The sequence below is a fragment of the Heterocephalus glaber genome, unplaced genomic scaffold, assembly GCF_053883595.1.
Source record: "Heterocephalus glaber isolate CG9 unplaced genomic scaffold, H.glaber_assembly_v1.0 deba00001606, whole genome shotgun sequence".
Lineage (NCBI taxonomy): Eukaryota > Metazoa > Chordata > Mammalia > Rodentia > Bathyergidae > Heterocephalus > Heterocephalus glaber.
In genome coordinates, this window is record NW_028258377.1 from 22,331,625 (window position 1) to 22,344,404 (window position 12,780).

At 36.3% G+C, this 12,780-nt stretch overlaps 1 protein-coding gene across 11 annotated transcripts in view; it reads right to left on the reverse strand.

Annotated features, from left to right (window-relative positions):
• The window catches only part of Tenm2 (teneurin transmembrane protein 2), a 1,248,268-nt gene that overhangs the window by 1,082,338 nt on the left and 153,150 nt on the right, over positions 1–12,780 (reverse strand). The gene's annotated exons all lie outside the window — the stretch shown is intronic.

The window sequence follows — 12,780 nt, forward strand, 5'->3', positions numbered from 1 at the left end:
TGGAATTACAACGACAATTTTTAACTTCTGTATCCTGGAGACCTGAGCACTGTTCATAACATTCTTTGTGGAATAAGCATATTCTATGTTCCAAATGCTACACTGTAAAACTTTACAAAAATTTTTGTTCAAAGGCATTCTCTACTCTTTTTTTTTGTACTGGGGATCGAATTCAGGACCTTGCACTTGCATGTACTTTCTATTATAATTCTAATTTACTGAGACGAATAAGTATATAAGGTAGACAAACATCAGCGTCATATCAGGCAAAACTGGATCCAAGTAAGGTAGTCCAACGTTTTGGATGAATTTCAGGTCCACAGTACTGGATTCAAATCCCATTTGAACCATTTACATGATGGTGGGCTTCAATCAGTTGCTTGAGTCTTCATCTTAATGATGGTAACCTGAGGATATGAATCACTCATAAATTTCCTGTGAGGATTAAAATGATGTAATGGTTGGAAATATTTGGTCCGATACCACCAACAAAGAAGACACGCAATTAATGGCAGTGGCTATCATCACTATTACCACTGGCCACTTCTCAGTTTTCTAGGAGTATTAACTGGAAAAATATATAGCTTTCACAATTTTTATAAGAGTTGAAGACAATCTGCATTCTCACTGCAGTTCTGTTCAAATCACTTTGAGACATTTGAATAAGATTCAATTGTGATCTATTTCCAATTACTGTTTTCACTTTAGATGATTTTATTATCTCACAAGATTGGACTAACTTTGTCCTCTCAGCCTAGCAAACAAGCTTGTTCTACCCTGAATGTTATTCACTGCAGCTCTTTAAGAAATACCTGCAAATAGGGAAGGGTGGAGGGGGTGAAGGGAGGGCAGGAGAATGGGGAGCAAATAAGAACCAAGATGCATCATGTAAAGGTAGAAGATCCCAATGATGAATGTAACTGTATTGTATACCTAAAATGTACCAACAAACTCAATGAAAAAATATAAGAAATACTGCTCTCCCTTCAACAAATTCCTTTCATCTACTCAGAATCTTATTTCAGCCGTGAAGTTTTTTGACGAACGTCAACTAACTCATATTAGTACACTTTAGTACAGATTCTTGGCTTTGTATACCATACACAGTACACTTATTTTACTAGCTGTTTTGCGGGGAACATATTGCAAGGTATGGTACTTTCCAGGTACCAGAAATACAAATATTGAATAAGCCAGAAGTAGTCCTTACCCTTTCCATCTCTATACTTTAATGGTGAAATAAATAAAAGCATAAAACAATTTAAAAGTAGTCTTGATTAGTAACTTGGACAGAACAAAGTAGAACAAGATGATTTGAGAATAGGCAGAGAGAGTATTGAGGATTAGGAAAAACAGGACTTCAGTTCACAGACATCTCTGTTGCACACTGAACAACTCTAGAAAGTTGTGTTCAGATAGGTACATATGTGAATTGATACATACGGGATCAACAAAGTGAGCTATGAGTTGAGAGTATAATGGCACAAAAAGAGTAGCCATGCAAAGAACTCTAGAAAGAGGGCATTGCTATAGAAGGGACAAGACAGAACAAAGAACACGAAGAAAGAATCACTGTACATGTTCAGAAAGACAGGAGATACCCAACTATCATATGTGAATGTGGAACAGGGGCCTGAGATAAAATGGGAATGGTATACATCATGTGGTTAGCCTTTGTAAAACATGGATGTGTAGGTACAACCCCAGATAAAATAAATCACAATTATTGAAAGTAAGTCCATACACTGTGTGTGTGTTTTAAAGTTTCCTACCTAATATTTAAATGAAGCCAGCACTGAAAGCCACTTATTATGAACCTTATAGTCCCTGATAAGAAATGCTGTTTATTATTTTTAAATTCTTATTCCTAATTACTTTTTAGTGTTTTATCTTCTCATTAAAGTTTGCATTCCAGGCATTTTCTGATTGTTCTGTCATTGCAAAACACCAACTCAGGGAACTATATGTGCAATAGATGCACGATGCAAGGCTATGATTGTCTTCTGTATGCTTAGTCTGCGTAGAGTGCACTGGAGAAATAGATTAATGCTTCCAGGCATCTTCTCAATTACATTTAAAAAAATAAACAAACAGGTGCATGCAAACACCAGCACTTAGGAGCTGGCTCCCATGCATTTGCTCTAGGGAAATGAAGATATTGGCTAGGCACTCTCTGGAGTATTTACCAAGCAGACAAAAGAAGGCTCTTTTGACTTTTAGTTTGGAGATGAACAACACTAGGAACTTCTGGGCCATGAAGAAAAAGGTCAAGCCTCTCAAATGTAGATAAACATTCACCACTCATCTCCCTAGAATATATGGCTGCTCTCAAAGGAAAAAAATGTTTTTTTTTCTATTTTGAAAGTCAAAAATCAGAAGTACAGTGGAAAGAAAGAACCGATGAAGGTCACACAAAAAGCAAGAGGAAGAACATGGTGTGTGAAAATGACTCTTGGCACGTGCGGAATTCCAAAGTGTCATTCCAGGATTGTTTGAGGGAGATCTAGCTGTGACATCTGTCACCACAATGGTAGCCAGGTTTGGTTTGAGTACATTTCTGCTTTATATTCTCATTTTATGAGAAATCCCTTCCCTTTTGCAACAGAACTGTTCTTCAGTTGTGGATGATAGGAACTGCCAGACGTCTAGTAGCGGTTCTCCTGATGGGAAAGAACTTATGTTCTTAGTCATTCATTCCTGAAATTCTGAGAGAGGGACACAAAAGTAGCAACAGATGTGGGCTTTCCAGACACATGTCACCAGTGTACCTACCCGTGTCGCTCCAAAAGCGACCTGTAGGAATGGTCAGCCTTAAGTGGGACTTCTAAAATCATAGAATATTTACATATGTCTGGATAGTATGATTCTAGTTATTCATGGTAGGGTTTTTAAGTTTGAGCTTCAGTTTGAATCCCATATATGCTACTTACTAGCTCTGTGACCTCTGCAAAGTGCAAAGCAAGTTCCATAAGAATAGGAGGTTTTAATCAGGTTTTTTCCCATGGTGCAGCCTTATGATAATGCATACCATGAATGACTCAATCTTAGTTTTTCAGTCTTTAAAGTGGGAGCAAGCAAAATATCTCCATCATAGGCTTTGTAAATTTTTTTTTTTTTGGTACCAGGGATCGAACTCGGGTCCTTGCACTTGCACAGCAGGTGGCGAAACCACTGAGCCAAATCCCCGGCCCTGCTTTGTAAATATTAAGTGAAATAATTTATGCAAAGGATTTTGTATATTAGATAGAGAATAGTAAACACTTATTAATAGTGTCTAGAGTAAGCACCAGTATAATTATAATCCTTTCTAGCAAAATATTAATAATAATAAGATAAGCTCACAATTATTTACAAATATTTTAACCATCTACATGTGATTTTTCAGACTGCCTAACAATTACTTTGGGTATCTGATGCCAAATACGGGATGAAAACTTCAAACATTTCTAATAACAGCAAGAAATTGTATCCAGCTTTTTGACTCCCCTATTTCAGCATCTTTGCCTGGAAAACTCCTCCCCTTTCAGTTTGAGTTCCGTCTAGGAGAGAATAAAATCACCATGGTGACAACTGTCCCCTCTCCAGAGCATATTCAAATTTATGTTGAATTTTTCTTGAATGCTGCTGTGTCTTGCCTTTAAATTGTCTCTTGAAGTCATTCCAAGGTCAGGGAGATTTCTTTATTAGTTAAGGTCGCATTCAAGAATGCAAAAGAGCAATCTGAAGTTTGTTTTGGTGATCTGGAATTAACAAACTTGATAACAAATAAATCTGAGTGGAACAAATTATTTACCAGGATCCATATGTTAAAGAACTTGCGGGTGATATGACTAACAACCTCAAACAATAAAAATGGATCTGTATTTTTTTCAATTCTGCAGTATCCGATCAAGATATTAATTGCATAAGCTGCACCTTTTTAGAAAGTTGTCAGATGGACTCCCAGCTTGGGTTCTGATACTGACATAATGGGTCAAAAAAGATTGGATTCTTGCTTTATAGTAAATACAATGCTACCTTGAAGTTAAACTGCAAAACAATTGTTATTTTGTTGCTGCATTCTGCTTAATAAGGAGATAGAAGGTAAGAAAATTCAGGTAAGACTGGGTTATTAACAGAAAATTTAAGGAGTATACATAAGTATGATCTAGTTTCCTGAGGAGTACTGTGGGAAAGAAATGGGGCAATGTATGTGCAGTAGAAATCAGAGCTGGCCCATGATACAGTGTGATCTACACATGCTTGCTCTTGTAAAGTTCTAGAATTTGCTGCTATTGTTCCTGAATTTCAATATTTTGTCTAAAATATACTTGCATCTTGGGAAAATTCTCAATCTGATTTGTATACAAAAAGAACTAAAATGACCTTTCAAAGCAATCTTATAACACAGAGCTTATGGGTCTTCTGAAGCCAAATTCTGGATATTGTACAAATGCACCTTTGAAATATTTCTCATTCAGTCAGTGGGGTTTTGTTTGACAAAGTAGTGAGGATTTGTCACTGTGCAAGAAACTTGAGAAAGCAGGATGCAGAGTCTTGAATTATAAAACATCTATAACTTTCTCTTCTCCTTCACAAACAACAACATCACTAGTATTTTTTATACCTGAACTACCAAGCACACCAAAAGCAGAATTACCCTATCAATAGTTTATTTTACATTTCAAATCTAGTTGATGACTTCAATATATGATTTATATAAATAGAATAGAACCCTTGGGTAACTTCTGGAAGAATCTCCTTTGACATCCTATGTGACACATGCACACATGCACACATACACAGTCTAGTACAGAAGGGTTTATCTCCTGAACTGGCCCCTCCATGTCCTATTAGAATAGCACTCCCTCAAGTGAGAGTGGCATCTCTCTGCTGTCCAATGCCCTATTGACAACACTGCTCCACTCCACCTCTGGTGATCCATGAAGAGTCCTGATGATTACAGCTGAGACTTCTCCTTCTGGGAAACTCAATGGCCAGTAACATTCCTCTCCTGAAGCCCTAATAGTCTTCTCAGGATTGACAACAAAGTGTGCTTTGGGCCTCTTGAATTGATTTAATATCTCAATTTGTGCTACAGTCACATCATCTGACAGCACTGGGTCTCCAAAACACTTCAGTGATGACACTGCTCACCTCATTTAAAGTCATACATTTATTAAATTTAGAATTAATTTACTTTTCCTCTCCATGGCAAGTCCATCAAAGTTCTCATATATAATCACAAAAATATAAAATCACCTAAGTGAAGGTCCTTCAGTGGGCAGAATTTACTCGTTCATTCAGAAAATATTTGTTGAGCACCTATCATGTCCCAAGAAGTTGGTTAGGCACTGGGGAGTCAGTAAAAAGAAAGTCAGACACTATCGCTGACATGTCAGGCTAAGATTAATAAGGTTGAATAAAATTGGCTAGTCCAAGGTTGACTTCTCACTTGCATTTAAGTCATAAAGAGAGGTGGCCATGGGGAGCCCTTGCCTGAATGTTGAGGGTTCAGAGAAAACTAAAACATCTGCAGACCAGTCCTGCCCCACAGAGCCACATCTATGCCCTTCTCTGGTGAAAAGTGAAAACCAGAAGATTTACTGTACTGGGTGTATTTTCTTCTCATTCTCTACCTAAACCTCCCATTTGTTCAGAGTGGCAGTTACTTACATTTTTATTTCACCAGCTTCACATAATGCAATATTTTCTGGCTGCATTTTCAGCATGATTTACAGTGGTCGACAACTCACACCACGGGCATAATTACTTATTATTGTTATTTATCTTAATGTATTTTAAAACACATTATTTTAAAAGACAACTATCAAACTTAAAGACTTTTTAAAAATTAGTAATTTTTCTTATAAATAGAGGTAGCTGTATAAGTAAATGAAAAATTGTTAAACCCTAATTTTAAATAGATATTATTATTACTGAATGCTCTGTCTTAATCTCTATTATTTTTTAAAAATAAAGAGATTAACACATTTAAGAGAGTTTAAAGTCATAATACACCTGTCCAACTTTATCTAAAGAATACATTCCAAGGCCCCCCTAGTGGATGCCTGAATCACAGGTTTTATATATATATATTTTCTACACAACAATCTATGATAAAGATTAATTTACAATTAGGCACAACAGGGAATTAACAATAATAATTAATAAAATAGAACAATTATAACACTATATAATATTTGAAAACTAGCACCGCGCTACCATGATAGTCAATGCGATACCAGAGATGCTTTTAAGTTGCTAAAGGGAGAGTCCTATATACGCTGTGGATGCAGAGGACACAGAGAGGATTCATGATCCAGGTGGGAAAGAGTGAGGCCATGTGGTATTTCACCATACTACTCAGAATAATATGCAACTTAAAACTCATCAACTGTTTAATCCTGAAATTTTCCATTTAATTTTTTAGACCACAGTTGACCGTGAATGAATGAAGCCATGGAAGCAAAAGCTTAGATAAAGGAACACGATGATAGACACTATCTGAGATATTCTCCTTGAAGTAATGGGTACGTTAGAAGAAATTTGAAAAGAGAATATGTTCTCCCTGTTTTATATCACTGTAAGATTGTTCTGCTTATCACTTACATGCCCGCCTGAACCAATGGTGATATAAAAACAATGCCATGGTAATATTAGTTTGCAAAACTAGGCAAGTCATTTTAACCCTGTCTCACAGAAAATAAAAACAAAACTGAAGCTTAAATAACATTTTGCTTTTGGCATAAGGACTCAATAAATAGAAGGAAGAGGAGAGTGGTTTTTGAATCCCTTCTGGTGTTGTTCATTAGCTGTGTGACCTTGGGGAGACTGCATAATATCTCTCAGTCTCACTGTCTTCACTATTAACTCCTATGTAATGCTGTGGGGAATGTCTTGAAGTGACTGCAGTGTGTCTCACACAGCAGTGGGCACAGAACAGGCCCTTAGTAAGTGGTCACTATTGTTCTTCAGTGTGCTTATCAAATTGCCCCCTGTTATTTGCACCTCATTCTGAGCCATCCATTCTCTTTGATGCTCCCCCTTTTGAGTTATGCCCACATTGATAACCATGATAACTCTCTCCTCTGAATTTCCCATCACTTATTTTAATTTTAAAAATAACCTACTTGATCTTCCAATATAATAGAACCTTTTAGAAAGCAAGAAAGACTTCTTTCTTAAAACCACTTATTTAACACACTATACTCTTAAAAAGTGCACAAAGAATAATTAGAAGATTCATTTTTCAAATTAATTCTCACATAAAATGAGTATTATGCCAGCAGCACCTAGAAGAAGGTGAATTCTAATTCAAGCAAAAAATGGAAAAATACAGTGTCTGTGATTTTCCGAAAATGTTTTCCTCTTTATGTCGACTGTCCACAATATTCTACAGCAATGGCACTATCTTCTGTGTGATGCATCTATGCTGATCCATCTCTTCGCATAAAATGTTAAATATATAAGTAATGGGTCCCAAAGTTGTAAGCCCTCTAGGTCCTTAGCACTTTTCACTATCATAAACTGATTGGTAATCCCTAACATCATACCTTTCCCAAAATCAAGGACAATGTTTAACAAAAACTTTGGTAATTTGCCCAGCAGGGTAATATTGTTATCTTATCCTTCACAGATTTTTAAACATATCACTTAATTATCAAATAAAAGACCAATATTTTAGACATTAATTCCAGTATATTCTACTCAACTTATCAGATATACAACAGAAAGATAAGCAATACTGCTTACTTCCAATTTTAACCTCATATCAGCAGTACCACTGAAAGGATATCTGTATGAACTTTAGTATGGTCCACGTATAACTGTGTTCAGTGTACCATGATCAGGGAAATACTTTAAGACCTGCTTTTAGGACATCCACAACTTCCCACAATTGCCTTTAATTTAAGGATAATATTGATAATACAGTAAGTTATAGGACCTTTTTTAATATGAACAATTTCTATTAAGCCCAAGCATTAGCAAAAGTTTTTTAAGTGGCTGTAGCATTTTCTTATTAATGTAGGCAATAGAGATATTCTAAATGAAGTTCAGTGATAAACTTTATAAATCCAGTTTGAAAGTTATGTGAAAACATTTCAGAGAGAGAGAGAGTCCTTACCATTTGTGGAATCCATATTTGTGAATTCATCAACATATTAAAAAAGAAGACTTACAGCTCAGAGCATTAAAAAATGTGAGTTCTCCAATATGTTTGCCCGCATTGAGATCCAGCCAGGGAACTTCTGGCTTCTTGGTTCAGTTCTTATGCCATAAATATCTATTTCATTGTCTGCTGATTGCCACGTTTTTCATATTTGGACCTTTTTTATTGGCGATTTTGCTCTTCAAGATTGTCCCTGAGCATAGTTCTGCAATGGTACCTAGGTTTCCTTGGTAAAAGAATGTGATGTGTCTTTTAGAGAAAGAATGCTTGTCAGATAAGCTTTGTTTGGCCACAGCTTACACTGCTGCTGGCCCAGTGCAGTAACAGATAAAGAGGATATATTAAATAAGATTCTTTTACCCAGAGGCACATATAAAGCAAGCTTACGTACACATCTGTTGATTGGATGGCAAAACTGTCGTCACATGAGCCTTTTTGTTTCTTAACCCTGTATTTCCTCATGAAGCAATGATTCAGTATTTATTAATTACATAGGTATTTATGGAGACTTTATGGAATGTGAATCCCACCAAAAACAATCAGCTGTATTTATTTATTTTCTCTGTATGGCAATGACTTTTAAGTCTTTGAGTCTTTATTAACATGCCCATTTTCTGTCGACCTTGGTGTGGCATGCATGTATATACACCTACACACACACATATACAAACATACAAGAGCAAATACCCAAAAAACTTAAGCAGAATTTTTTACTTATTTATAAATTACATTATGTATAATAATATTTGATCATACTAAACTAACACAATTTTTATCTTTCAGCATTTCAGTCAAATTGGACTTGTCATATGTAATTTTCTTGTATATGTTTTCAATACCATGTAAAATTTCTTGATTTTTACCTAAATTTGTTCATCCCAGTTTGCAGTTTTAATGACATGAAAGACATTCATGGACTACTTTGCCTTTTTTGGTAACTCTTTTGTAATAGTAGGACAAGCTATTCAAAGATATCTTCCTTCTATTTTCCAAAGACCTAATTAAAACTTTCAATAATATTTTATAACTACTTTTCTTAGTTCATGTTACAAATATCTCATGGATTTATATATGCAGGAGCTTGAAAACTAAATTCTATATCTCGATGATAGCTGGCAAATAGAGATGGGCATCATTATGTTAAACCACTGCAAGCATTATAGCTTAGTTCTGTCTATGTAAGTTCTATTTCATTCCTTAAATCCCCAAGAAAATATTTTGCGAAATATGCAATATTACATGACTTTATGTGAGAGAATGTGGAATATTTAAAGAAAACCTGTTGTAAAGCTCACAGTGTTAAGAGGCAACTCAGGCATATAGTGTAGAAAAACACATCTTACAACACACTCATCTTAAAGGTTAGCGGTGGAGTATTAAGGGCTGTTTTTATGCTGGCAAAAGGGAAAAGAAAAAAGAGTTCAGCGTAAGATTTCCAACATTATGCTAGTAATGTTAGTATTACATAGAAATAGATTTTGCACTAGAAAAAAGGTATTAATCTTATTTCTTAAAAGAGACATGGTCACTCATGTGTTCAGCAAATGGTTATTATACACCTTCTAAATGGGATGGAAAGTCAGCTTGCAATCTATGGACAGGGAGGCATTTGATCCACAGCTCACTCACTGATGCATTGCCTAAAACACATGCCACACATAGTTCTCTTGATTTACCCAAACTTTTTTCTAAAGTAAGGTTTCCTTCTAATAATATCAAAATTTGGAAAGAAAAAACCTTTGTTCTCTTTAGTCCTTATCAAAGTAATCTTTAAAAGTGCCAGAGTATTTTTTCATTGATGTTTAATTGTCTCCCTCTCTTATCTTTGTAATTTAAATAGTGAATGCCATCAAGAAATCATAGTTTTAGTGATAATAGAATCATTTCTCACATTTTACCCTGGTTGGACTGAAAACAAGCAAAACATGCTAAGGGCAATAAGGATCTATACTTAAATCCAATGGTCCATATGAATCAAATATGGAGCAAAGACCATATTCTATACCACTTTCAGTGAGGCAAAAGAAGTTGCATGGAATTGTTTAACATAGATCCCTGGCTGGCAAAGCTATAGATGTTTGAATACTGCTTTGGAAGAGCAAAGAGGACATAGTATTTAAAACTCAGGCATAAGCCTTACCAGAAAAGAAAATGCCAGAGGGGTTCTGGGAAGGAGCTGAAAAGCTGGAGAAACAGGATTGCAGGGTTGTGAGGCTTCTTATTGCTTGGCAAAGCTTCACATTTATTCTATTAGGACTGAAAGTGACACTTCAAGTGAACGGCAGAGGGCAGAAGCCTTGCAGAGTCCCTTTCAAAGTAGGTGGGTAATTCTTGAAAAGAGGTTCAATGGAATGTAAAATATAAAGCCAGACAGCATGGAGAACTTCTCCTATATGATGATAGTAGCTTTCTGCAAGCCAAGCCGCCTCACTGACTGGCTTCTTATATAGTCCGGATTCAAAACATTTCTGGTTGTAACAGTAAATGATAAAAAATACTGCTCTAAGCAAATGAAGGCAATAAATAATGAAAGCTCTGAGAACATTAATGAATCTGCAGGTCTTGTGTTTCAGGCAGTTCATGGTAAAACGTCTGGGAACAACAGCAGTGTTCGTGCTTTCATCTTCTAAACCTAAAACCGGGATTTGCTGCGATTATCTTGGAAGTACCCAAAACTACGCAAACTTTTCTCTCTCTTCCCAAAGCCACATGCTAATCATCGTTCTCACTCTGCTCCATCTATTTATTTCTCTGACCATCACGTACCTCAAAACAGTTTTGTCATTTTTCACCAGAAAATTGAGGCAGAAGAATAAATTAGATATGATAAAGATGACGCTGAAGAAACAGAAAAGCAAAGAATGCCTCTTAGATAATAACAAAGTCAAAAACACCTCTAGAATCTTCATAAAAGACCTCTACTTCCATGGCAGGCTCCATTCTTCCAGGTCCTACCCCACAAAGCTCACTGTTTCTCACTCTGCGGTTTTCTGGTGTGTTATTGCTGAGAGAGGACAGATGGGTTAGCATAGGATATGCCAGAGTCTTAGGTCTGTTTCACCATACGCCTTCCTATTTCTTCCAAAATTGACAACTCTACATGTGTAATGGATTTCCTGAGTGCTTGGTTATATTTCCATAAGAACAAGAGCAAAGAGAGACACAAGCGTATACCACAGAAAGGAGGATCGGATGCTTCTTAGAAAGAATGGTGCCTAATCTGTTACTTAGCCGCTTTGAAGTCAGAGAGGCCTTCTAACCAAATCTAGCTGTACACTCACCTTGAATCTCACTTGCAGACTTTACAACAGAGTCAGGTTTGGTGGGAACCCCAGCATGTGGGAGGCTAAGGAAGGAGGACTGTGAGTTTGAGGCTAGCCAGGCAAATAGTGAGTTCAAGGCCAGCTTGGCTGGCATGGCAAAATTCCCCATTCCCAACAGAGAAAGTTAAGGCATGCTAAGCATTGTTTCTTAAATTGAATACTTTTCTTAGAATGAAAGTATAATAATAAAAAAAAAAGCCATGCAGAATTTTTACTACTCTTATAGAAGGTTCTCTTGGTTCAGGTCACAAATCCACAAAAGTAAAAGAGAACAGCAAAGAAAAAAGTAGAAAACTAGCCATAAGAGGGGTAAATTTCAAACAAGTTGCCTGGACTTTAGTTTCTTTGTCAGGAAAGTGCTGCTAGAATTGCTATTTCTGACTGTATACCTAAGTATGGGACAACTACTTTATTGCATAGTCTCCAGAGATTCCTGTTCAGGCATTATATAATCCACTCCATGTGTGCATTCTAAACTGACTGTTCCAACCAAGCTAGGGAAGTACTGTCTTATGCACATCTCTCTTTTGAGGGAATCATACCATCACCTTTGGCCTTAAATTCATTTTTTCTCTCTAGGACCCCCAAGACCTCCTCTTTATTTACTGTCTCATTTTCACCCAAAACCTCTGTTAGCAACAAAAATTTAAGAAAGAAAAAAAGAATACAATCCAGATACATTTGCCATTTATTTGTCAAATCTCTGAAAGTCTTTAATATTTCTCCCGTCTCATCCTTAGCCATAAAGTCTTTATGCATATTCAAATGATGAAATTTATGCAATAACTGATATTGTCAGATATCCCATCTCCGAATTAGAATTGCATAGTGCATTAAAAGACCCCAGAGAACCTCCTAATTGCTCCACCCTGAAATGAGCCCTCTTGGATGGATTTGATTTGCAAAAGGAAAAAGCGAGATCTAAAAAGCAAAAGAAGGCTGAGGGTGTAGCTCAGTGGCAAAGCTCTTGTCTAACAAGTGGAAGGTGCTAGGTTTGATCCTCAGTGCTAAAAACTGAATTGAGTTGAAATTGATGGATAAATAAGTCAAAGACAAAAGACTAGAGGAAAATGGCTGTAGGAGTCCCAAGAAAGAGCCCTAGGAAAACATTTGATCCATGGGCTAGATGACATGGGATTGTATTGAAACTGACAGTTTAGGAACAGAAAAACTGCAGAGGATTTAACTATGAACATAAGAGAAGGCTGATGCCTTCCTTTTGCTTCCTATCACATGGCCTGTATAGATTACAATAGTACAATGGATCAAGCAAGTCAAATTGTAGCTATTCAAAAATCTCTACAG